Genomic DNA, 24795 nt, shown 5'->3' with positions numbered 1-24795 from the left:
GGTGGCTCGCTGCGCTCGCCACACGATATAGTATCAGCTCCACGGCCATGTGGATAGTGGGGGTATGAAAAGGTCGGTCGGACACGTACCGCCGCCGCTCGCCGCGCTTCGGGATGGCGTGGATAGTGGGGGGGTGGGGGCCTTGGGGACACATTCACACCAGCAATATCAATCATCTGACACAGTAATGACAACATGTGTTAACGAATAACTGTATTAATTTACTGAAGATATAACAATTCAATTTCATTAAACAATTAATTAGCATCAATAATCAACAATAAAAGTGGCAATGATAGGCCAATAACAATGACAGTAAAAACAACATAAATTAGAAAGTCAATCGGCTTTCGGGAAGCAAAGTTAACTCAAGTAATATGCTCAAATGGGTTATCAAATGTTCCCTCTAAGCTGTGCACGCGTGCGCGCGCACACAACTCGTCGAGTGTGCGCACAGACATTACAACAGAGTGCCCAAAGCAGCAGTGGTCCGTTTTTGCAGTTGTGGACTCAATTAATGTGTGTTTCACCCATTAACTACATTGTCTGCTGTGTTTTGAATGTTTAAATGTTTAATATAATTTTGAAGTAAAGTTAACACAAATGCTGAACGTCATTTTCCAGTTATATATAAGTGACGCACAAAAATTTCAATTTCCTTCCAAAGTTGCACAGCCAAAATCTTTTGCCGCAGACAGCCTTCGTAAAATTAGAGGGAACATTGGTTATCACCCGCCAGGCATTTCCGCCAAATGAACTCTTGCATGTATGATTTCAAGTGGTGGCGAGCAGTACCACGATGGCTTTTATTCCTCCATTTTGCACATCCCCAAAGCCGCTCAATTGTTTGCGTGTGTACTCCGGTGTCAGGATCGACAAAGTTATATGGTGGTATGTGGCCCGTTCTAGTTCCTGCGTGCTGTAAGCTCGCCAACAATCGCTATAAATTGTTGTTCCAGGGTCAATGTTAGCGTCTATTGCGGCCATCGGTGCTGGCGTCCCGCTGCGGCACTGAGGTCATGAAGCATTGGCCCGTCTCACGCAAGATTCCTCCAAACACCCACTGTTGGGGTAAAACGCGTCCCACATTGCTTTGCCTTTTTACAAATAGACTTTCATCTGTTTTGACGATTTGTCCGGGGCCCCCAATGCAGCGGCAGCGCCATCAAATCCATTTGACATGCCTCCCGCATCCAGGCGTTATAAAGGACAACAGTCTTGTTCGACATGTTCAGCTCCCTGTCACAGAACTCAATGGACGTCATCTCCTCTGCCCAAAAGTAAATGAACCTGAGCAACTTGACAAATGGCAAGCGGCACCCCGGAAAGAAATGCCCCGATCTAAGGCTCACCTTTTGCCGACAGTTCTTGATGTGGCACCTCCACATACATTCCTTCATGGACAACCTCATGGGGTGTCCATTGCTGCATGTCGCTGTCACTGGCAGCAGGTGACGCTCCTGTAAGAAGCAAACACCTGTTCACGTTCTGCGGCAGTGTGAACAGTCACAGAGGATGCTGAAGAAGATGCTGCTATCACAGGAAACACTTCAAATCGATAAATTCCTCTAAAAAAACACTGAAACACCTCAAAATTACTACAGCTCTCTAATACACCTCTTATCTCCTCACAAAATCACCTCAGAGTGAAATTCTGCCAGATGTGCCAGGCAGGGCCGGCGCCACCACTAGGCAGCCTTAGGCATTTGCCGAGGGCGCCGGCCGCTGGAGGGTGGCAGTTTGGAGCTGGTCCGCGCCGCATCACCCAGCAAGCTGCCCCATCCATGGGGAGCATTACGATGCTGCGACCCGCACCACCTGCCAAGCTCCCCCCCCCCCCCCCTGGAAAGAGTCACGGCGCCGGACAGCCCCCCCCCTCTCCTCCCGTCCCTGGGCAGAGTTGAGGGCAGCGCCGCATCGCACGGCAAGCCCGCCCCCCCTGGAACGTCACAGCGCCGCCCCCCCCCCCTCTCTGGGGAGAGTCACGGCGGCGCACAGCAAGCCCCCCCCCCCCTCCCGAAGGTCACGGCGCAATGCGCCGCATCACTGGACCCGGCAGCGTGGCCCCCCTGGAGCGGGTAAGTGTTTGAGCACCGGGGTGCCCCCCCCACCCCGCCTGGGGCGCTCCGGTGCCTAGCACCGGCCCTGGTGCCAGGGGGCGGGAATATCATGGGGCGGGAAGGGTAAAATCGCATTGCATTTCATAATTGTATGGCATGCGATTTCAGTACGTTAAAGTGGGTGCCGTGATAATACACAAGTATCCACAGAACCGCCCTGGCTTCTAGGATTGTCATGAATTTGTATCCAAAGCTCCATGCAATTCTGTGTCAGGTGTATAAAGAGATAATAGGTTCAAATCTGGAGCCGGACTAAAACCCGGAACACCGGAAAGGCTTAATCCAGAAAGCATAACTGTTCCATTGCTTGTTGTGTCAAGTCCGGGAAGCTGTCCCCTCCAGGGTGTGCCTGTGACTGAAACAAGGATGGGGAGATCAGAGCCCCCTGTATGGTCAAGGGATGTAGTAAAAAATGGAATTGTCCAGAACCTTACATGGAGGATGTAATCTCTCCATTCCCATCTCCCAGGTGACAGCTGTCATATGAGAAGAGGCACACCACTGGACCGGACACTATGGGCCAGATGTACTAAGCTTGAAACGTGATAAAATGGAGAGTGATAAACAGAGAGCCAATCAGCTCCTACCTGCCATGTCACAGGCTGGGTTTGAAAAATGACAGAAGGGAGCTGATTGGTTGGTTGTTTATCACTCTCCATTTTATCACTTTTCAAGGCTTAGTACTTCTCGCTTTAAATGCACTAAATGTCAATTTGATGAATGGAGCCTGTCCAGTCCAGTGTTCCGTGCTCTGGTTCCATTCTTTATTTAATTTTTACCATATTGAGAGGTTAATCCTGATTTTGAAGTATAGTTTGCTTAATGGAAAGCTGTATGCAAAATTCTTGCCATCTATTTGCTGTACTGTTGGTTAGGTAAAAGACTGCAATTAAATATTATCAGGGTTGAAAACAATGAACAAAGTGGTAGTTCTATTTAAAGTCTTGTTCCTGCTCTCCTGTTGCTGCATTATCATTAACAGGAACACTGCTGCTCAATGACAAGTTTAGCTGAAGTGAAATAAACAAGGAACAAATAGCCAGTTTCCTGTTGCTTCTGCAGGGGAGCAGATTACTGTTTGTACCTGTAGGTTTACTGTGAAAGACGGCAGATGGAGTGTTCCATGGAGGAGTAGAGATGTCACAGTAGCTGTCTTCCGAGATGAGAGAACACAAGGAGTGGGAGTTCATCAGTATGTCGAAAGTAGAATCAGAATCATTTTTCCATTCTGCACAACACAGACAGGAATCATAAATGTTTTGCATAGCCAACATTTCCTTTTCATGGCAAACATGTCAGGATTAAATTCCAGGACTAGCTGTGGCAGTAGTAATTCTTTTTAATTCCTCAGGATATTATATGAATGAAAAAATGTGGGAAGGTTTTCATCTTATTTGACGCTGAAAGGTTTGGCTCACTCATTTTTGACAGACATATTTAAAGCCTCATACTGCATATTACATTTGTGTTTAGGATTTATAACTTTCTAACTCTTTTCATCATTTACTCAGCTCATCTCCCTATTGCTGGTGTTCTTGCCATAAACCAGTCCAGGTACATATAGTGAACATGTTGACATTACAGACCCTCCAACAGGATCCATTCCATTAGGTACAAAATGCTCTGCTCCGGGACTTCTCTCATATTGTACTGTATGACTGCATTCACCTATGTTGAACTACTACATAACTCCCAAAAGGAGGCAGTGTCCTACGGTGTGGGGGCCAGTTGGGAGTCACCCCAGCCTGGAGGGAATAGACACTGTGCGTATGCACACAGCATCTATTCAGCGACGCAGAGGGTGAAAAACATGGGCATGGCCCGACGGCGCCCTCATTTGCATATAATGCTATCATTTGCATAGGCCATGTCCCCTTTTCGGACGCATGCGCGACTCCCTCTTCATAAGATGAAGAAGTTGGGTGGTATGAAACAGGTGGTGGCAATCATACAGGCAGGATTAAGAGAAGTGCAGGAATACAGCATTGTGTCCCCCTGAAATGGGTCCTGTTGGAGTGTATGCCATCAGCATTTACTGTTACTGCTAGTGCTTTGGTATACATTGAAAATGAAATGTTGACATTAGACTAACATTGCTTCGGTAACCTCCAACTGTACTGATTTAGCAAGTACAGTACTGTATTTTAATGATCTGTATTGACTAAAAAACAGTATATCGATTATATCAGTTTGTGGGGCTTCAGACGGCTCCTCCTTCTCTTTAGCTTGACAGGCAATTCACCCATGGGCCCAGCCACCCATTCCCAGTAGTGTATTACGGGTTCGGGCCAGCGTGTATCGCGTCATGACATCACACGACACTGCGGACCCTCCCGCCATCAGGGGCTGTCACCCACCAGTTCCAGCAACAGGATTCATGCATGCCCAATAGAGGGCTGGGCTGGCAGGAAAGATGGTGCCCTCAGGAGGAGTGCAGAGTTGAGAGAGCGGCCTGGGACATGGCAAGATTGGCAGATTACTTCCAACAATCAAGGTGAGAATAGGCGGAATGAGTTCTGTGTAGGAGACAGACGGCAGGTGCATGGTGTTAAGGGGTATCACCTTATAAATGGGAAAAAAATGCCCAGTACACATTCGGAAAGGGGCATGGCCATGCCCCCTTTACCCATGGCCATGCACCCTTTTGATTATGTACCGGTTTCTGACCTTCAGATGTTGGAGCGTGTGCCATAGCTATTAGCCTTTTACTAGTTATATGTATAGTTATAATATGTTACCATTGGTTTATTAGTCTGGCTATCACAGTGATGGCTAACCTTGACACTCCAGCTGTTGTTGAACTACACATCCCAGCATGCCCTGCTACAGTTTTACTATATGGCCATGCTAAAACTGATGCAGGGCATGCTGGGGTGTGTAGTTCAACAACAGCTGGAGTGTCAAGGTCAGCCATTTGAAGAATGAAGTTATTTAGCAGTATCCCGCCATTTCAGGGATTACTAACACCCTCTCCCTTTGAGCATCCGGGGAGGCGACAGAGACAAAAAATGGCTTCAATTGGAAGCTGAATGGATATTTAGATGAAACACTATCCATCCGGCAGGACTAAATGAATACCTGTCACTTGGTTGCTTCCTCTAATAGCTCATCCTTTTCTGCGGTGTCATTATTCTCATTCAATTTATCCTTTATGTTTACCTTCTTGATAACAGTCCAGTGATGAGTATGATAGACCGTTATGTACTGTTTTCTGATATTTGTTATATTTTCCTTATTTGTATAGCTCGCTGCTGCTCTCTATCTATTCTATGTCCCTTGACCTCTTTTCCAGTTTATTTTATTGTGTAGGACTGTTGGGATCCCTGATGGGACATCTAGCTACACTGCTGTGATTGGCTCTTATCTCTTTTTCTTTCTCTACAGCGGCACCGCGTCTCCTTGGCAATGGACACAGCGGGCTGAGTGGGCGGCATGAGATGACGTCATGACTCCAGCGCCGTTGTGGGACGAGCCAAGCGACGCAGATGGCACTCACACGGGTGTTCTCTTTCTCTATTTAGGTAAGTGTTTGTTTATTACTCTGTGTCTTTGAAAACGATATTAAATTATCGAAACGTCAGCACCTGAAACTGTAGTGTGGTCTGCCTAGAAATGCCTTGTGAGTACATGAGGGCTGTTGAATATACATGCTGCATGTGATTAGAGGCATAAGTGCAAGTGTAAGTTGAAATGTGGTGCCCCCCTCCATGGCCAGTGGGTCAGGGTCGGACAAGATTCAGCAGTCTGCAGCATGAATCCCCATTCACTGGTGGGTCCCATCTCACAGTCCAGCAGTGGCAGAGGGTGTACCGTTGTTTGCTGCAGCACAGGCTGGGCGGTACCAAGCCAGAGCCATCCTGTTCTCCATTGCAGGTATTAGCAGGGCTCCTGGGACAGAGCCGAATAACTGCAGCAGCAGCGACTACACCACACAGCTCCATTGGAAGAGCTACAGTATTGGATTCCACTGTGAACCAGCAGGTGCCCCTTTAGGACTTGGAGCCTGGAGGCAGGAGTCTCTATTGCCTCTTGGAGTTAAACCCTGCACATGATGTTGACGATTGCCAGCAATAACTAGTCACTTCTAATTTGCTGATTACAAATGTGTTTCTCTAGCAAAATAATAAAAAAGGCTATAAATGTATTTGATTTTGGATATATGCCTGATGTTCTGTTGCATATCCTACTAGAGTAGACCTGCACACTACTTGAAATATTTGCGTCAACAGGAAAAAGGTCGACATGAGTTTTTCATGATTTTTTCCCAAAAACGGACCTGATCATATTTTACCATCCCAGTGGACATGGTAGCGGAATATAATAGTGGCGAGCGCAGAGAGGTAAGATACCCGAAGCATGGTGAGTGAAGCGAGCCATGCGAGGGGGTGCGGTACACTAATACGGCTTCCATATCGACATGGACACACAAAAAACTCATGTCCGCATTTTCCATGTCAACATTTTGTCTATATCGGCCTAATGCATGTTAAACTTTTTGGTGTGTCAACCTTTGGCCTATTGACCAATAGTGGTTTACCTAATGACTGTCACCAAGTTGACCCATACCCACCAGGGAGAGCTAAGTTGTAAAAGTACTGTATCTAATTGTCTCCTGTCACTTTTCAAACACAGCCTGATACATGGCAGTTAGGAGCTGATTGGCAAGTACTTTGTCTATCTCTTAAGGTCCATACACACTGGGCGACTATGCCCAGCGTGTATGGACAGTGATGGTCTCCTTCATCGCTGGGAGGGAAAGCCGCTCAGTGCATACACACTGAGCGGCTTTCCCCCTGCCAGGAGCCGCCGGCGGGGGGGGGGGGGGGGGACGGCTTTGCATAGCGCAGAGCTATGCAAAGCCATCCTCAAACCCGCTCATCTGCTGGTAATACCAGCAGATGAGCGGCTTTCCCAGCAATGATGCGGGAGCGCGCAGCAGTTTATCACCAGGGCATAAACACTGGGCGGCTTTGAGCTGAAAACTGCTCAAACGTGCTGTTTTAAATGACTTTCAGCTCAAAGTCACCCAGTGTGTATGGGTCTTTAGACTTTGTGCATCTCCGCCAAAATATCAGGTTCGTAGGAAGTTAATTTTGAATTACATAGATTATGCTAATGTATATGTACAATACAGTTTAAATACAAGTTTTATTATGAATTCAACGAAAATTACACTCCCACCTTTCAATATAAAGTAATAGTGGGTGCGGATCGTTTTATCACACTGTAGTTAGGTCGACAGTCATTAGGTCGAGACCGTTGGGTCGACAGGTGGGAAGGTCGACAGGGTTCTAGTTCGACATGGGTCAAGGTCAACAGGTGTCTAGGTCGACATGGGACAAGGTTGACATGGGTTTAGGTCGACATATGCATTAGGTCAACATGAGTTAGGTCGACAGGTCGTTAGGTCGACATGGGTTGGAAGTTGGAAGTCAACCGCAACCCTTCCCATAGTTCGCTTCGCTCCCGATGCTTCGGGCACGGTGCCTCGCTGCGCTTGGCACACTATTTTACTAGGCACCAGCTGCTTTTGCATGTATCCCACAAATGTAAAGCCCTGTACACACGGGGCGATACATCGCCGAGTGATATATTGCTCACGCTGAGCGATATATCACTCGGTGTCCCGTTTGCATCAGCGACCAGAGATGGTCGCTGATGAAAAAGAAACTGCCGGGGGGAGCCCGGCAGTGGAAATCAGCAGTGGAAAGCAAGCTCCTGCGACCAGCGATCACTACGGGCAGAAAACGGGAGCGCGCACCCGACGATTTATCGCCGGTGCACACTCCCATCGCTGGGAATATGTTCGCTCAGCGACCATATTCCCAGCGATATTTGCTATAATCGCCCCCATGTGTACGCACCATTACACAACTTAAACTCCAATTTTGATTTTAGTTTCAACACACCCTATTTGACCCTGTTGTGTGCTTGTTTGCTTTGCTTACAACCCCGAATAAGGCTCAATGGGCCTGATTCTAGTTGACTTCTTAAGCTGCAACTATGCGAGTGGATGTATTATAAAACACATCCCCTTTTAGGCCATGCCTTCGGGGCATCAAGGGGTTTCTTAGCCGCAGCAGGTGCTATTAGTCCTGGTGCCGACACTGCTCCCAGCTACACATTTATAGTATGGCTGCCATTTAAAGGCAATTTTCAAAGATAGGTAATTTCATAAAGTCCAAGGCAGCATAGTAGTACTCTCACACCTTGACATGATTTTTTACCATAATGTAGTTAAAAAAATCCACTTGAATACATTAAAACCTATTCAATATACAGAATAGGAGCACATAATACTAAATATTTACACTATACAAATATAGAGAAGAAATGTGCTAAAACAATATTTACAGCATCCAATCTTCAAATCTATCCTTGGAAATTGGACAACAGAGTTTTTCATTTGGTAGTAAATAAATAGTGACTTCAGTACTGCACAAAACAGGAAGTGATGGGTGGGGTGATTGGTTGCACAGTGTCTAATGTGTACAGCACAGATAAGAAACATTCTCATGTATCCAAAGGAAGATTGTACATATTATTTTGGCTGTCATCAACTTATTACCAAAGTGTAGAGAGTTGAACTGAGGTATTGTCGGGATCCATTAAGAGTCCATATGCTGAGACCATGGGCCTTATTCTGGTTGGTGCGGCCGGCCCGTACTCGTACGTTCCGGGGTTTTTAATGATCTGCGCATGCGTACCATCTCCAATGCGCAGGCGCGAACACTCCACAACGCTTACGGACGGGTCTCTCCGTGCGAAAAAACCTGTACGCGAGAGTACGGGCATTGGGGGCGGCATAGGGGCGTGATGAGGGGAGCGGCCGAAATAATGAGGGAAAATGGGCGTAAATATGGGCGTACACGGGGGTGTGCACCAAAAATGAACGGTGCTACTACCGCACGATCGGCTAAAGCACCGTTCATTTCGGACACAAAACAGGCGGCCGCCAACCGCCATCTCAGACCACCCCTACAGATACCGCATGCCAGCGTGTGCCTGGGTTTGCTAATTTACGCTGATTACTACTCAAACACATACACCTGAATGTAATAAGCAATGCTGCAGTCTATTAAGTCCAAACCATGATTTCACTACCTGCAAGCCACACACAGCACTCAAACACATTGGAAGCTTATCTTTCTATACTTCTCGACATTTAAAGGTTTGTTTAATTTAAGGTAAGAATCTTTTTAAGACCTGCTTATATATGCTAAGGTAGGTATTTGTTAAACAGTTAGACACATTCACTACGTGCTTTCATAGACTTTACACAGTAGCACACTCAATCTACACAAGTCGACATGTGTCAACGTGTTCACTCTAATACAAACATAGGTTTCGTATTTATGATACAATAACATAAACCACATCTAACACCTACAAAGGATGTTTCAGCAATGTTTTAAGCCCACGCCCACTATTTTGCACACAATCTTTGTATAGTACCCAAAATACAGACGTGTACCACTATCTGATCTGCTATGAATTGGATTTTACTACACTCTGGATGTAAGATGCCACCAATCACATTATTGCACTCACATCTCTCTAACAAAGGATTCCTACATCTGCTTATGACACTGTAAAATCATATATATGTACAAAGTTAAACATGTTTGTCCACAAGCAATTTTATCATGTTTGGCCGATTCACACATCTTTTTTTAGGGAGGACACATATGCATTCCTACACAAATGTACCTTTTGACCCTTGTTTGTCTGCCTCACCCACTCCATGAGGAAAGCATTGTTCTGGACCTGCTTTTACCTACTAATGTAGGAGCTACCTCACCTGCACACAAACTGCTTTCTCACCTATTAAGTTGCTCTGCACATGTGCTGACACCAGAGCCGGCCCTAGCCTAAATGACGCCCTAGGCAAGATTTTGGCTGGTGCCCCCTAGCAGCGCCACTAATTCCGCCTCTGGCCCTGCTCCCCTTTTCCAGCACCATCAACCCTCATCATAACAGTCATCATATTGATGCTCTTACCCGCAATATTTTAAATAGAAACAAAAGTGCACAAATTCGGTGCGCAGCCCAAAAGGGGGGTGTTCTTGCTGGGAAGGGGAATGGCCACACAATAGTACCCCCAATTCAAATTATGACACACAGTAGTGCAACTTTATATCATGCGATAGTGTCCCTTATTCACGTTACATCACACAGTAGTACCACTTTACTTTATATACATTACTCCTCACATTATTCTCTTAGAAAAAAATCCTGAGAAAATATTGTATTTTAAGCACCTCCATGGCCACACTGCAACCCAGCACAAAGCAGTGTGTGCTGGGCAGAGGAGAAGAGCTGCAGCTGCTGCTGTCACTGAAGGGGCGGGTGCCCGGGGCCCCCACTGGGCCCTTCCATCAGACTTTGGCCTGGGTAATTTGTACCCCCTACCCCTTTCTCTCTGTACCCCTGATAATACCACACAGTAATGCCCCTTACACATGACACACATTATTAATGTCCTTATAACCATAATGCCGATTACACTATATGCCAACCTTTATTAATGCCCTTCATACACATAATGACACACAAAATGCCCCTTACACATTATGCCAACCTTTATTAATGCCCTTCATACACATAATGACACACATAATGCCCCTTACACAAATGTTGCACATTATTAATGCACTTATACACATGACACACATAATGCCCATTACACATATGTTGCACATTATTAATGCAATTTTACATGACACACATAATGCCCCTTACACATATGTCACACATTATTAATGCCCTTATACACATGACACACATAATGCCTGTTACACATGTCGCACATTATTAATGCATTTATACATGACACACACACAATGCCCCTTACACATGTCACACATTATTAATGCCCTTATACACATGACACACATAATGCCTGTTACACATATGTCGCCCATTATTAATGCATTTATACATGACACAAATAATGCCCCTTACACATATGCCGACACTATTGCACAACCAACCCACCCGCAGACAGCACTCGCACAGCTGCTGTGACCTCTGCCTCTGCTTGGATACAGATGTTTCCTCATACATCTTGACTCAATAGGCCATGCAGTTCCTGGCCAGTTCTGCTAACGTTGGGTGCCTTTTTTTTGCTGAAATTTCGTCTTATTTGCATTGTTATGATCAGGACACACAAGGAGCTTCCGATGATTAAAATGATATGCAGCATGCCTATATTCTGTGTGCGACTGTGGCTGTACCTGCATACGGAATGCTATGTTACAGTGATTTTCATGAATACACTATTTCATATGCAGATACAGCCTCACTCACACACAGAATATAGGCATGCTGCATATCATTTTAATCAGCAGAAGCTGCTGATGCCCGCAGGCATTCCAAATGCCCTAGGCAATTGCCTAGTTTGCCTATGCCTAAGGCCGGCTCTGGCTGACACAAACTAATTAGCAGGGAAAAGTTGGATAGGAACATGGGAATGGCCATGGAGAGGGTTACACATGGGAAACTTCTACCACACTTCAACAAATGTTCAAAAATACCCTGGTCAGTAAGTACACATAAATGTAGTATTTGTTTCACACAAGAAATTACACATACAACAATTTTGTTTTAATTGGTAAAATCAATTTATTTGCTGTTCAGCATCACAGCTTATTTGACACTTTAATGTCATAAATCAAATAAACAAATAAAATAGACACAAAAATAAAAAAACAGCCAGAACAAGAGGTTGCATATCTCCAAACATGTGTTACCCTGCAAATGCAATGGTGAAAGAAATGGGGACACCAGAATACGTACTGCAACAACCAGGGTGAATACTAAGCAAGATACACACCACCAAAAATTTATCCTGCATTTGTAGAGGTCAAAATAAGAACTTTAATGCCCATGGCACGAAAATGGATCGATGGCCAACTCAGGAAGTGGATGTCCAGTGCAATTTAAACATTTGGGGTCCAACCACAGAGGAAGTGAACCAGGTCTCATTATTTGGGCCCTTTTTTCCCCTTTTTAGATGGGGCCTTGGGGACAGGGGCCTTTGGCTCAGATGGCTTGCGGCGTCTTCCCCTAGTGGACACAGGAGGGTCAGCAGAGGTGGAAGGTTGGGGAGCAGCTTGGGGTGGGCCAGCAGATGGGGGATGCACCTGCTGGGTCACACCTGTTTGGAGAGATGCAACCTCTTGTTCTGGCTGGTTGCTTGGCCCTTGTGGAGCTGGTGGAGGTTGAACAGGGCCTGTTAGTGAGGGGCCCGCTTGGTCTTGCAGGCTACTTCTCTCTTGGGCCCTCCTTCTCCGCTCCTGTTCCCTCTTCTGCAAAGCTTCAAGCAGGGATTCTGCTGTAGCTCTCTGTAGAGCGTCCTCAGCTGCGGAATCGTCTGAGCTAGACATGTTTGCAGCAATTCTGGCCTGCATCTGACTGAATATTTATATGTTAATCTCCCGCCATGAACAAGGGGGCGTATATTTTTCCCCGCAATGTAGTTGCTAATTTACGCCGATATTTCCCGCCGATAATTGCCGCTTAAATTACGCAGGTCTCAACGCACCTGATCATTCACCTGTATATGCACATACACAGGTTGTGGAGCATTGTGTGCTGCATCGTGAAATGTGTGCACCTGTCATTCCAATGATGAGTGTTGTCAGCTGGTATCTGTTGGAGTTCGTGTATGCTTTGTGAGTCACATTTCAAAACATCACGTTATAATGCTTTCCTTACATATGTAATGAGTATGAAATTGTCATACACCAACATGTTGCATTGGGCCTTTTTTAGCAGCGTATTTATTAGTAGACGGTTGCGTGTATTCTTTTCAGCACACTGTATATACAGTACGTCTCTCCATGGAAATCGGTGTATTGTGCCCTTTTAGCAGCGTATTTATTAGTAGACGGTTGCGTGTATTCTTTTCAGCACACTGTATATACAGTACGTCTCTCCATGGAAATCGGTGTATTGTGCCCTTTTAGCAGCGTATTTATTAGTAGACGGTTGCGTGTATTATTTTCAGCACACTGTATATACAGTACGTCTCTCTATACATTGAAAGCATGCTGTTGGTTATGGTGTGTGTATATCAGAATGGTCCGCGTAAGTTTCTATTCGCATCCAGTTTGTTAATGTAAGGATTAATAAAGTTAATACTAAACAAACATTTTTTTTACACCAATCAGCAAGCACCAAAAGTGATATATGTACCTGCAATTAATAACTGCGCCATTGCCAATATGACTTCAACCAGGGATAGGGCGTTTTCTACCCAGGAGCTGTTGGCCTTGGTTGAGGTCATGGACCGGCGCCTGGGGCCCAGGGGCCCATATGTGTCCAACATGGACAAGCGGCGGGCATATAATGCTGCCCGCCGGCTAATCTACGCCCGGACCGGCGTCCGCAGAAGCCTGGCCCAAGTTGAGCGGCGCTGGTCTGACCTGCGCCGGCGGCAGACAGTGTTGCTTTCTACACTTCGCCGCCATATTGCCCGATGTAAGTTTTTATTTACTAGTATGTCTACGTTTTTTTTTTCAATGATTTCTGTAATTTTTATAAATATGTTCATGAGTATGTGGGTGTATAGGGGGTGTATATGGGTGTATATGGGGTGTATAGGGGGTGTATATGGGTGTATAGGGGGTGTATATGGGGTGTATAGGGGGTGTATATGGGTGTATAGGGGGTGTATATGGGTGTATAGGGGGTGTATAGGGGGTGTATAGGGGGGTATAAGTAGTCGCTCTGTTTTGGGGTGTAGCATAGCAATTAGTTCGCATGATAAATGTCTGAAATATAACAGCAATGATAATTTGTAAGGTTATGAGCATGACTAATGTGACTTTTTCTTTCCCCCATTTTTATGAAACCCAACCTTCGATTTCTATGCCATCAACATGAAAATTTCAGCACGGGCAAGGGCACGCATGGAAGCCCGGGAGGAGGCAGCCCGGGAGCAGGCAGCCCGGGAGCAGGCAGCCCAGGAGGAGGAAGAGGAGGAGGAGGAAGAGGAGGAGGAAGAGGAGGAGGAAGAGGAGGAGACAATGGGTCCAGCTGGGGACCACCAAATTTCCACATCCCCTTCCACCAGCCACTCCCCTACCCCCACCCCCTCCCCAACCCCCACCCCCTCCCCTACCCCCACCCACACCCCTACCCCCACCCCCTCCCCCTACCCCCACCCCCTCCCCAACCCCCACCCCCTCCCCTACCCCTACCCCCTCCCCAACCCCCACCCCCTCCCCTACCCCCACCCCCTCCCCACCCCATTTCCAACCCCCCTACACCTCTCCACCACCCACCCCCAAACCTCTCCAATCCCCACTCCAACCCACTACCAGTATCCCAAGTCCTATCCCATCCCCCTTGCTCCTGACCCCCCCAACCACCGGACACCAAACCAGCGGCGAGCAGGATGGCTCAACTAGCCGTAAGTAAATAATGTGTCTAATGTTTACCTACACATTTCTACACATAAACAATCACAACAACCACATATGTGTATCGAACATCAACATTAGTTGCAACATATCACTGCAGGGCGACCATGAGGTTTGGCCTGTCCTTCTCCAGGAACAAGGGTCCCCTTGGTGGTTTTTTGGAGTGTGGCCATCGCTCACCCCTTGAATAATTGACATAACAGTACATCCAATGAGATATCCGACATTAGTGGTGTTGTAGTTATGTGGGTCCAGGTGTTGGGTAACTCCACTTCCCAGCATGATGTGCAACATTAATTTATAGATTGTTTTGTTAATAGTGTGTGAGGCCATGCGGATGCATGCTTTACAAACATAGCTTTAGGCCTATAATTTGTACAGCAATGTCCTAAATTTAAAATAGTAAGGAGTGCTTAAGCCACAACAATGTCATAACCCTTAAATAGCACAGCCTAATTGTGAGGTTAGAGGTGAGTCCCCCAAAACAAAACTACCAATTGGGATACAGCATACATCCATCCAAGAAGGAGTAATTAATTTAATGTTATGTAATATGTACAGTATGTGTGTGTCAACAGAATAGTATTTTGGACCGTGTTTACAGCAGACACATCTTCAATGTAGTTGTAAAATGTATGTGGCCTTCACAGTTAACTCCCAAATTCATATTATGTTACAATGCAACAAACATTTGTGTATATGATATATTAAAATATACTGTAATGTTTTTTTTTCCCTTCACTACAGACACAGAACAGCACCAGGATGATGTGGAGGAAATTCTGCGGGAAATCTTCCTGACATTATTTTATTTCACTATTCTTTTTGGCCGACTGGAGGCCCTCCTTTAATTTTTTTTTCCCCCCTTACTCTGTTTTGTTGAAATAAATGTTTTTGAAAAGTTAGAAGTTTCCTGTGTTTTTAATCATAAATATGGCCCTTATTCTGATTGACGCGGACTTTACCGCGTACTTACGGATCGCGTCTTTATGGCGTCTGCGCATGCGTGGAGAACGCTACGCGCATGTGCCACGCCTTGACTCGGTACCAGTTCGGCCAAATCCCGTCCAAAACTGTTCACCGCTATCAGTCGGGAAATAGGGGCGTATTATGGGCGTCATGCGGAATGACACATGGGCGTAGTTTCAAAGTGGGCAAAACGGGGCGGAAACATGGGCGGACACGGGGGAGTACACTTATATTGGGGGGCGTACATTCGGAAACCACTCCGAATGCACGCGATCAAAAAGGGCAGAAATGTGCGGTGTCCACAAGTGTACTATTGCTTTGCGGACACCACTCGTTCATGCGGTAGGCGAACGTACGCCTAATGACTACAACCATTAACACCTGAACCCAATAGAATCGACTCCTTTACTCATTACTCACTAATAGGACGCTTGTCAGTGCTTTAATTGAAACCATTGCACTTCAATTGCTGTAAGGGTTAATGTGTGCAATGCATGTGTTAGGCATGCTTGTAAGGATATATTGGAATCTAATTGATTCCAATTCCAAATAAGCTGTTTTTTCTGAGGATAGGTAATTGAATAAGTGGGTCATGTGATGTATTGCAGAAGATACTTCATAGTGGGTTGTTTGGCGTAAATACTCCGCTTACGTGCGGTAGCACCGCTTGGCTCCCGTTCGGATGCGGTATTCCCGAGCATACACTGTAATACTCTGTAATACCGTGCCGAATCGGAGTGTTTCTCCCGCATACGCATGCTTTGTATGTCGTCCGTAAACACGCCCTGTTCTTAAAGAGTGAGTCCGTCCGAATGCGGAGGACACGTGGGCGTTTCTACGGACGATGGCCGCATGCGGCAAAACACCGTGGCGTGCGGACCGCTCCGTAAGAATGCGGGAATTTCCGCACAGATCAGAATAAGGGCCTATGTGAGAGGGTTTGTAAGAGCAGGTACATACAGATGTGTAATGTAAGTTAGATTGGTAATTTGAGGTGAGGGGTAACCATTGATGTGTAAATTTGTGTGTTTTTGAGTTAAATAACACATAGTGAAAATGCATGAATTTTTAATGTTGTTAGATTAAAACATCACACATAACATCAGGGTAGGTATACATGTTACACATTTTGGACAAACCAATTATGGACATAATTTAGTACATACACACAAACACCAACATAAATTTATTTAAAAGTAAAAGCAATGTGGGGACACATAGATAGTGATTAAAATGCAACATTAGAACATAACAAATATACATGTAATGAGGGTTAAAATGTTGAGTTATTAGGGTCTTTATTAAGATAGACAATTGAGTTAATAAAAAACAATAATTGAATAACAATTTGATTAATTAATTAATTGCCTTAATTATAGTTGAAAGGCAAGATTTGCAGGTCCATACATGTGAAGGGTATGCCAGCGTACACGGACGTACGCTCACTCTCACGAGCGGTGACATAAGCTGAGTTTTCCATTGAAAACAATAGCGACCCGTCCGTGCAAGCTGGCGTACGCTCAGATTTCCGCAAGAAGTCGGCGGGAAGACGGACGAGAGACGTCCGTAAGCGGTGGCGTACGCTCTGTTGTACGCCAGTTGTCGGAGTCTAGGGGCTGATCCGTCCGTGTACGTTGGCGTACGCTCAATTGTACGCCACTCCCCTTAGACGTTGTTTCTGGCCGTACGTATGTGGCTGATTTGTGGGTGGACTTAACCCCAACGGCCGCGTACGGAGAGCGTACGTTAATAGGGAACGTACGCACGTTTGGCCGCTCCGATCAGAATAACCTCCCATGTGAGGGTCACACTGCTCACTGTATTCACCCCTGACTGTCTCTATGGTTGGAAGTGGGTGCTGAGAGCCAGATGCCTCTAACATTGCTGTGGACTATGGGGGTTATTCCGGTCTGTTCGCACGAAACAGAACATTTGCGCAGGGACAGGTGATGGGTGTATGCGCAGGGTCATTTTTAGATATGCGTGCATGTACCACATCATTCGATGGTCGGCGCCAGTCCACAGTCACCAACAAAATAGATGACCATCGATAGGTAAAAATATGGATGTCATCCATTGCATAGTTTAGCACTATAAATGGCCAGTTGCAATATTGTCATCGATGACAACCATCGATGGCAATGATGGCCATCCCTACATAACTGGTGATATGGATACAGAACAACAATATTTGGACGATCAAAATGTACTTTCCACTTTCTGCCTGTCGAGTTGTCTGATACTAAACACAGCCTCGGGTAGCTGTCTCCCATTAGACAGATAGTCAGGGCTGTTTCTAGACAATTCGACTCCCAGTGCGAACAGTTAAAAATGCGCTCCCTCCCCCATACATCATTTTAAACTGAAGTAATTGCACGAGCTGCAGGGGTGTGCCCCCAAAAGGGTGTGGCTTAATTACAAGGGGTGTGGTCTGGCAGGAAACAATTACCGTACACCCCACTTTTGCATAGGTAAAAAAATGCCTTTGGCGCTAGGGGCTACGGTGGTGTAGCTTGTCACCCTGCAGTCACCACGTAGGAGGGTTGCTAGCCTCCGCAAAAGATAGAAGAAAGAAAAGGTGGGGCGCTCAAAGGTGAACAAACACATTTAAAATGACATTAAATTAATTAAAAGTGAATTCATATACACTGGATATGTATGCATATACACAATGAGCCTTTGCTATATAATTTTTTTTTTAGTGGGTAGTAACCTTGTATCCTTTGAAATTGTATTGGATGGCAATTAGTAAACCAGTTCAGGCCCAACTAATTATGAGTTGTGGGTCCAATTTCCTTAGAATCATATAGCCTCCAATTTTGTAGCCAGTGTACACACTGTCAGATTCGGGCAATAGTACAATGTCTCTGTATAGATTATATTGAGTGGGCACCTGTTACATTTAGAGGGAATTACCTCCTTTTGCAGAGTGACAGTGTTTGGCAACAGTGTCTGTCCTGTATGTACAGGTAACTCTTACCACTCTGTAGGGCACGCGGTTCAAGGCCGCTTCCAAATGTGTAGTGAGCCGCGGCGCCCACTCCGTCCCGTATCTCTCGGCTGACCCTCTGTGTGGATCCAGTCGGCTGTAGTAATCCAGCAAGAGCCATCTCCTCTTCGCAGCTTGATACTGTTGTGTGCTCCGTACGACCCTCTGCCACAGCGTCTGCTGTGTGGGTGTACAATACTGCTGGGAGACACGTGCAGCTCTGCCTGTGTAGAGGTTAATTCACTGGATCACGGAGGCACTCCTTTTGAACGCATTTCGCCGCACACTAGGCAAAACCTTTTTCAAACCAGGGAACTGCCGACCGTTATACATGTCGACCAAACAGCTTTCGACAAATTAAAGGTAGACCATATTGTTTTCGACAAATTTACCTGCCGACCGTACACAATGTCAGCCAAATATTGTTTGACCTAATGCTATTGTCTATCTTACTTGCATCGCTCAAACTGAACTGTCTTTGACTTAAACATTGTCGATATAAAACTCTTCGACAAAATGATCCATACCCGTAGTATAATGGGTATTTTGGTGTGTAGCATAATGTGTAATGTGCATTGATTGTTTGGCATAATGTGTAATGGGCATTGCTGTGTTTGGTGTAATGTGTAATGGGCTTTAAATCTGAAGTAAACAAAACAAAAGGACACTATGAGGTTTTTTGTGTGCGTTTGGGGGCCCCAAACCATTTGCACCTGGGCCCATAACTTGCTTGTTCCCTCTGGCCTTTGCCATAAATGCTGCCGAAACCATTCACAATGTATAGCCAACTGAATTTTAATTTCCATAGTTTAAAGTTACAAGTCATTACAATAATAATACTAATTGGCTTATCACTTAAAACATTTATTTTCTGTAAATGATACTGATATTACTTTTAATACACAGCACAAACACAACAGATTAATGGTACGCTAAATTGATACGGTGACATTTCTATTTAGACTAAATAACTTTTTTCAGCAGGCTTATAAGCATGGAACGTATAATGGGTATATTTTCTGTTTGGAGTACTGCATGTTCCAGTCTAATTCTATGAACAATTAGATTTCTTTCTTGCGCACATTAGTGAAGTAATTCCAGTACATTGCATGCAGGAAAGCAGAACCAGTTTGACTGGTTACCAGGTTATTGTAGTCACAATGCCTTCATATCTTTTTACAGTGTGTGTGTGTGGGTGTGTGTGTGTGTGTGTGTATGTGTATATATATATATATATATATATATATATATATATATATATATATATATACAAACCAAAAGTGTTATATAGCGCCCTGTACAGTTATCAGGATACTTCCTGACTTTCCTTTATAATACCAGATAGACCATAAACAATTTCAAAAATAGAAAACATTTATTTAAAACATTTAAAACAGAAACCTCATAACATCTTATGGAAGGTTTTTCTAATACAGGTGTGTTCTTTGGTTTATGGATCACAATGGTTCTCAATGGTTACCCAACGCGTTTCGTCTCTTTGTGAGACTTCATCAGGGGTGAATAGTTTTGTAGTGGATCTACAAAAAGTAGAATATAATTAAAAAATTCTAAAATAGCATAACATAGGAAAGACAAGTACAAGTATATACAGTTGTACATCAGATTTGGATTTAGATTTGAATTTGAAGGGAAAGGAGGAGAACAGAAGAGGACAAAGGATATAAATATATTTTGCCATAAATATATTTTGACAGATCGTGTTTTGTCACATCATAGAGTAAAAAGTGGGGAACAAGAAAAAACTCTGCACCCAAAGTTGATAATTGATGTGTAAAACACCGCTCTTTAACATGTAATTTGATTTAATAAGATGGTACTGTACCTTAATAGGTCTTTTATCAACAACTTTGTGAATTTGTAGTGATATAAGGTCCGGTTACAGGCTCAAACTTTTTACTAGAAATGGATATAGATATGAATGTAAATCCATGGGTTTGACAAAAGCGATGCACTCAACATCGTATTCCGCCTTAAAATGGCGGTGCGTTCCACCTGTTATAAGGTGGAACGCAAAGGAGATTACTCCGTGCAATCAATAACCGTCTTCCGCTTACAAATGGCGGAGCGTTCCACCTATTATAAGGTGGAACGCAGGGCGATATTTCATCTGTGCACGCAGGGCGATATTTCATCTGTGCACCGCACTTAACAAACGGTGCAGTCGGCATCATTGTCATCATATTGAAAGTTCATAATAATGGCTGTGCGTTCCACCATCGGGCAGGTGGAACGCAAACCATATTATTAAGACATTTGAGGTACTTTTATAGGGATTTTAATCCCGTTTTTAAGGCGAAAAGCCTTAATACACTTAGGTTTGGTTATTCCATTATAAATTAACACCACTTAAAGATTATTAATTATATAAAACTTCAAAAAAAACTCTAAAAAAAATTAAAAAAAAATTTTAAATTTTTTTTTAAACATTAGTTGATCTTAAAAATAACACACGTGACTAAAACTAACACTATTCTATCCTTATCTAATTAAATAAATTTAAAAACCACTAATTTATCTAACAGGAAGTGATGTCACCAGTCACTCCCTATATATACCCTGGCTAGGACAGCTGATAGTTCACTTGGTGTTTGGACACAGGAGAGCACACATCTCTAGGAGCCAGAAAGGTAATATATTGTCACTCACTATAAGTATTTTAATTTAACACCTCAATGAAAGCTCTAAGTAATTTCTATATTATCGGGTAGGTCTATATCTCCCTTTTTCTAGACCACATCATTACTCCTGTGTTCCATAAGCAGATCGCATATTGGAAATTGGAGGTATGATAGTTTATTAATGATCACTATGATAGTTTATAATGACCACTATCTAATTAATTCACACTAACTAGAATTTATTGTAATTTATTTCACAGTATATTCCGGAGTACCTTATAAGGGGACTACACTCCAAAGATTATATATATAAAAAACTATAAAAAACTCTTTACGAGTTAAGAACATTTTAATCATATTAATGGTATGTATAAAGCCACATCCTATTTAATTAAATGGTAAATTGAAATATGGGAGTCATTAAAAGTTCTCCACATACATTACTAGTTACTTAAATATCCGAATAGATCTAACAGAAGTTCTTCAAGTTCCCAATACGGGCAACCGCCCATTGCCTAAAGATCTTTTACAAAATAGAGAGATTCGGGACTACATCCACTACAGGTAATTATTAATTACCACTCAACTAAATTGGAGACTGTTAGTAGACCTATGTGTTTACAGGTATATCTATATCCATTCTAGCCAAAAGCTTGAACCTGTAACCGGTACTTATATTACTACAAATTACCTAAGTTATTGTTAATAAAGGACTTATTAAGGTATAGTACTATAGATAATTATTATTCACCATTAAACATAATTGGGGATTATAGGTAAACCCATGGATTTACATTCATATCTATATCCATTTCTAGTAAAAAGTTTGAGCCTGTAACCGGACCTTATATCACTACAAATTCACAAAGTTGTTGATAAAAGACCTATTAAGGTACAGTACCATCTTATTAAATCAAATTACATGTTAAAGAGCGGTGTTTTACACATCAATTATCAACCTTGGGTACAGAGTTTTTTCTTGTTCCCCACTTTTTACTCTATGATGTGACAAAACACGATCTGTCAAAATATATTTATGTCAAAATATATTTATATCCTTTGTCCTCTTCTGTTCTCCTTCTTTCCCTTCAAATTCAAATTCAAATCTAAATCCAAATCTGATGTACAACTGTATATACTTGTACTTGTCTTTCTATGTTATGCTATTTTAGAATTTTAAAATTATATTCTACTTTTTGTAGATCCACTACAAAACTATTCACCCCTGATGAAGTCTCATAAAGAGACGAAACGCGTTGGGTAACCATTGAGAACCATTGTGATCCATAAACCAAAGAACACACCTGTATTAGAAAAACCTTCCATAAGATGTTATGAGGTTTCTGTTTTAAATGTTTTAAATAAATGTTTTCTATTTTTGAAATTGTTTATGGTCTATCTGGTATTATAAAGGAAAGTCAGGAAGTATCCTGATAACTGTACAGGGCGCTATATAACACTTTTGGTTTGGACATTGGCTTTTTGATCTCTCTAGTAGGGGATCAAGTGTTATTAAGCGACCGACCTAGCTTAGCGCAAATTCTGGAGATATTGTATAATATATATATATATATATATTGTTTGAAGGTTTGCATCATATCACTCACAGAAGATGCCTACAGCTTTAAAGATTTTTTTTATTTATTGTAAAGCAAACGTCAAAATAAAATAACTGAAAACTTCAGCATGCATAAGTATTCACTTCTCTAAAGTCAATACTTTGTAGAGACACCTTCTCTCCGGCTCCTTCATGTTGGATGCTTTCAGCTTGTGAACAGCAACCTTCAACACTGACTACAGATCCTCAATTGGAGTGAGATCTGGGCTTTAACTAGGTCATTCCAACACATTTCAATGTTTCCCCATAAAGTAAACCACTTGAGTGTTGCTTTAGCAGTATGCTTAGGGTCATTGTCCTACTGGAAGGTAAACCTCCATCCCAGTCTAAAATCACAGGCAGACTGAAACAGGTTCTGCTGAAGAATATCCCTGTGCACAATTAATCTTTCCCTCTATTCTAATCAGTTTCCCAGTCCCTGCTGCTGAAAAACATCCTCACAGCATGATGCTGCCACCACCACGTGGGGATGGTGCTCTTGGGGTGAAGGGATGTGTTGGGTTTGCGCCAGACATAGAGTTTTCCTTGGTGGGCAAAAAGTTAAATTTTAAGGCCCCTATACACTTATCCGATTTGGGCCGACTTTGTCCAAATCGGATAAGTGTATGGGGGCCAATCTCAGCCAATCAGAGGGAGGCCAGTCATTTAACAAAGTTTTTTTAATTTTTTATTCTAATATCCGCCACGGCCCGATGTGCTCGTCCCGCTAATCATCACCCACTGCTCAGCACCCGCTGCCCATCCCACTGCTCCACACCACCCGCAGCAGCTCAGCACCCGCTGCCTGCTCCACTGCTCCTCACCGCCTGCTGCAGCTCCCCGGTTACATGTGATTAGAGATGAGCGGCGGGCACTTTTTCGGGTTTTGGTTTTGGATCTGGATATCCCTTCGTGTTTTGGATCTGGATTGGTTTTGGCAAAACCACCCTTGCGGGTTTTGGATCTGGATTTTGGGGGAAAAATGCTAAAAATTGCTAAAATAACAGATTTTGGGCCTGTTTTTGCCCCTAAAGTATTATTGAGCTCAACAACATTAATTTTCACTCATTTCTAGTCAATTTTGATCACTTCATATAGTCTGTCACACTGGACACTGGATATAGTCCGTCACACTGTACACTAGATATGTGCCGTCACACTGGACACTGGATACAGCCCGTCAACCTGGACACAGCCCCTGGACAATGGACACAACCCCTGGACAATGGACACAGCCCCTGACACTGGACACAGCCCCTGGACACTGGACACAGCCCCTTGTATTGTGGACACTGCAGCCCCTGTACACTGAGTGTACAGTCAGCAGCACTGCACAGCACAGCACGGAGCACAGAGCACAGATCCCAACCACCCTCTTCCCTCTCCTATAATGGACTGAAGATGGCGGAGCGCGCATGCGTCTTATATAGAATCCAGATCCCGCGAGAATCCGACAACGCGATGATGACGTTTTGCCTCGTTTTCGGTCCGGAATTCAGGCGGGAACTTCCGAGCCTGCTCGGATCCTGACTCGGATCACCATATTCGGATCTGACGGATCCCAGAGACCCGGACCCGCTCATCTCTACATGTGATACATGTGATTACCTTTGGTCTCTGTGCTTCCTCTCTGATTAATGCCCTCCTTGACAGGTCTGTGAGTTTTGGAAGATGGCCCTCTCTTGGCAGGTTAGTTGTGGTACCATGTTCTTTCCATTTGAATATGAATATTTTTTTTTTCTTTTGAGAACCCGACCCTGACTTGTACTTCTCAACAACTTTGTCCCTGACTTGTTTGGTGATCTCCTTGGTCTTCATGGTGTGAGGCATAAAGCTTAGTGATGTTGCAGCCTCTGGGGCCTTTCAGAAAAGGTCATGATGTCAGCTGCCCGCCCTCTTCCCGTAGAGGGAGCACGCAAAGCTAAGACACCCGAGAGTGTCTTAGTTTTGCGTACACCTTCTAAATCATTCGATGGTCGGTTGCCATGGAACGATTTAGCCACCCAGGGGAACTCGCCAAGGGAGGGGGGGGGGGGGGTGCCGCGCGAGACCT

At 44.1% G+C, this 24795-nt stretch overlaps 1 long non-coding RNA gene across 1 annotated transcript in view; it reads left to right on the top strand.

Moving 5' to 3' along the window:
• Window positions 1-4979: 4979 nt before the first annotated feature.
• Window positions 4980-24795, top strand: part of LOC146072424 (uncharacterized) — a 39568-nt gene continuing 19752 nt past the window's right edge. The window contains exon 1 of the long non-coding RNA XR_014473118.1: window positions 4980-5641. This is a non-coding gene — a long non-coding RNA (uncharacterized LOC146072424). The remainder of the gene's footprint in view (window positions 5642-24795) is intronic.

Source organism: Crinia signifera, chromosome 4, assembly GCF_055691185.1.
Source record: "Crinia signifera chromosome 4, ASM5569118v1, whole genome shotgun sequence".
NCBI lineage: Eukaryota > Metazoa > Chordata > Amphibia > Anura > Myobatrachidae > Crinia > Crinia signifera.
Note: the sequence above shows the minus strand (reverse complement) of the source record. Positions and strands in the feature narration are given on the sequence as shown.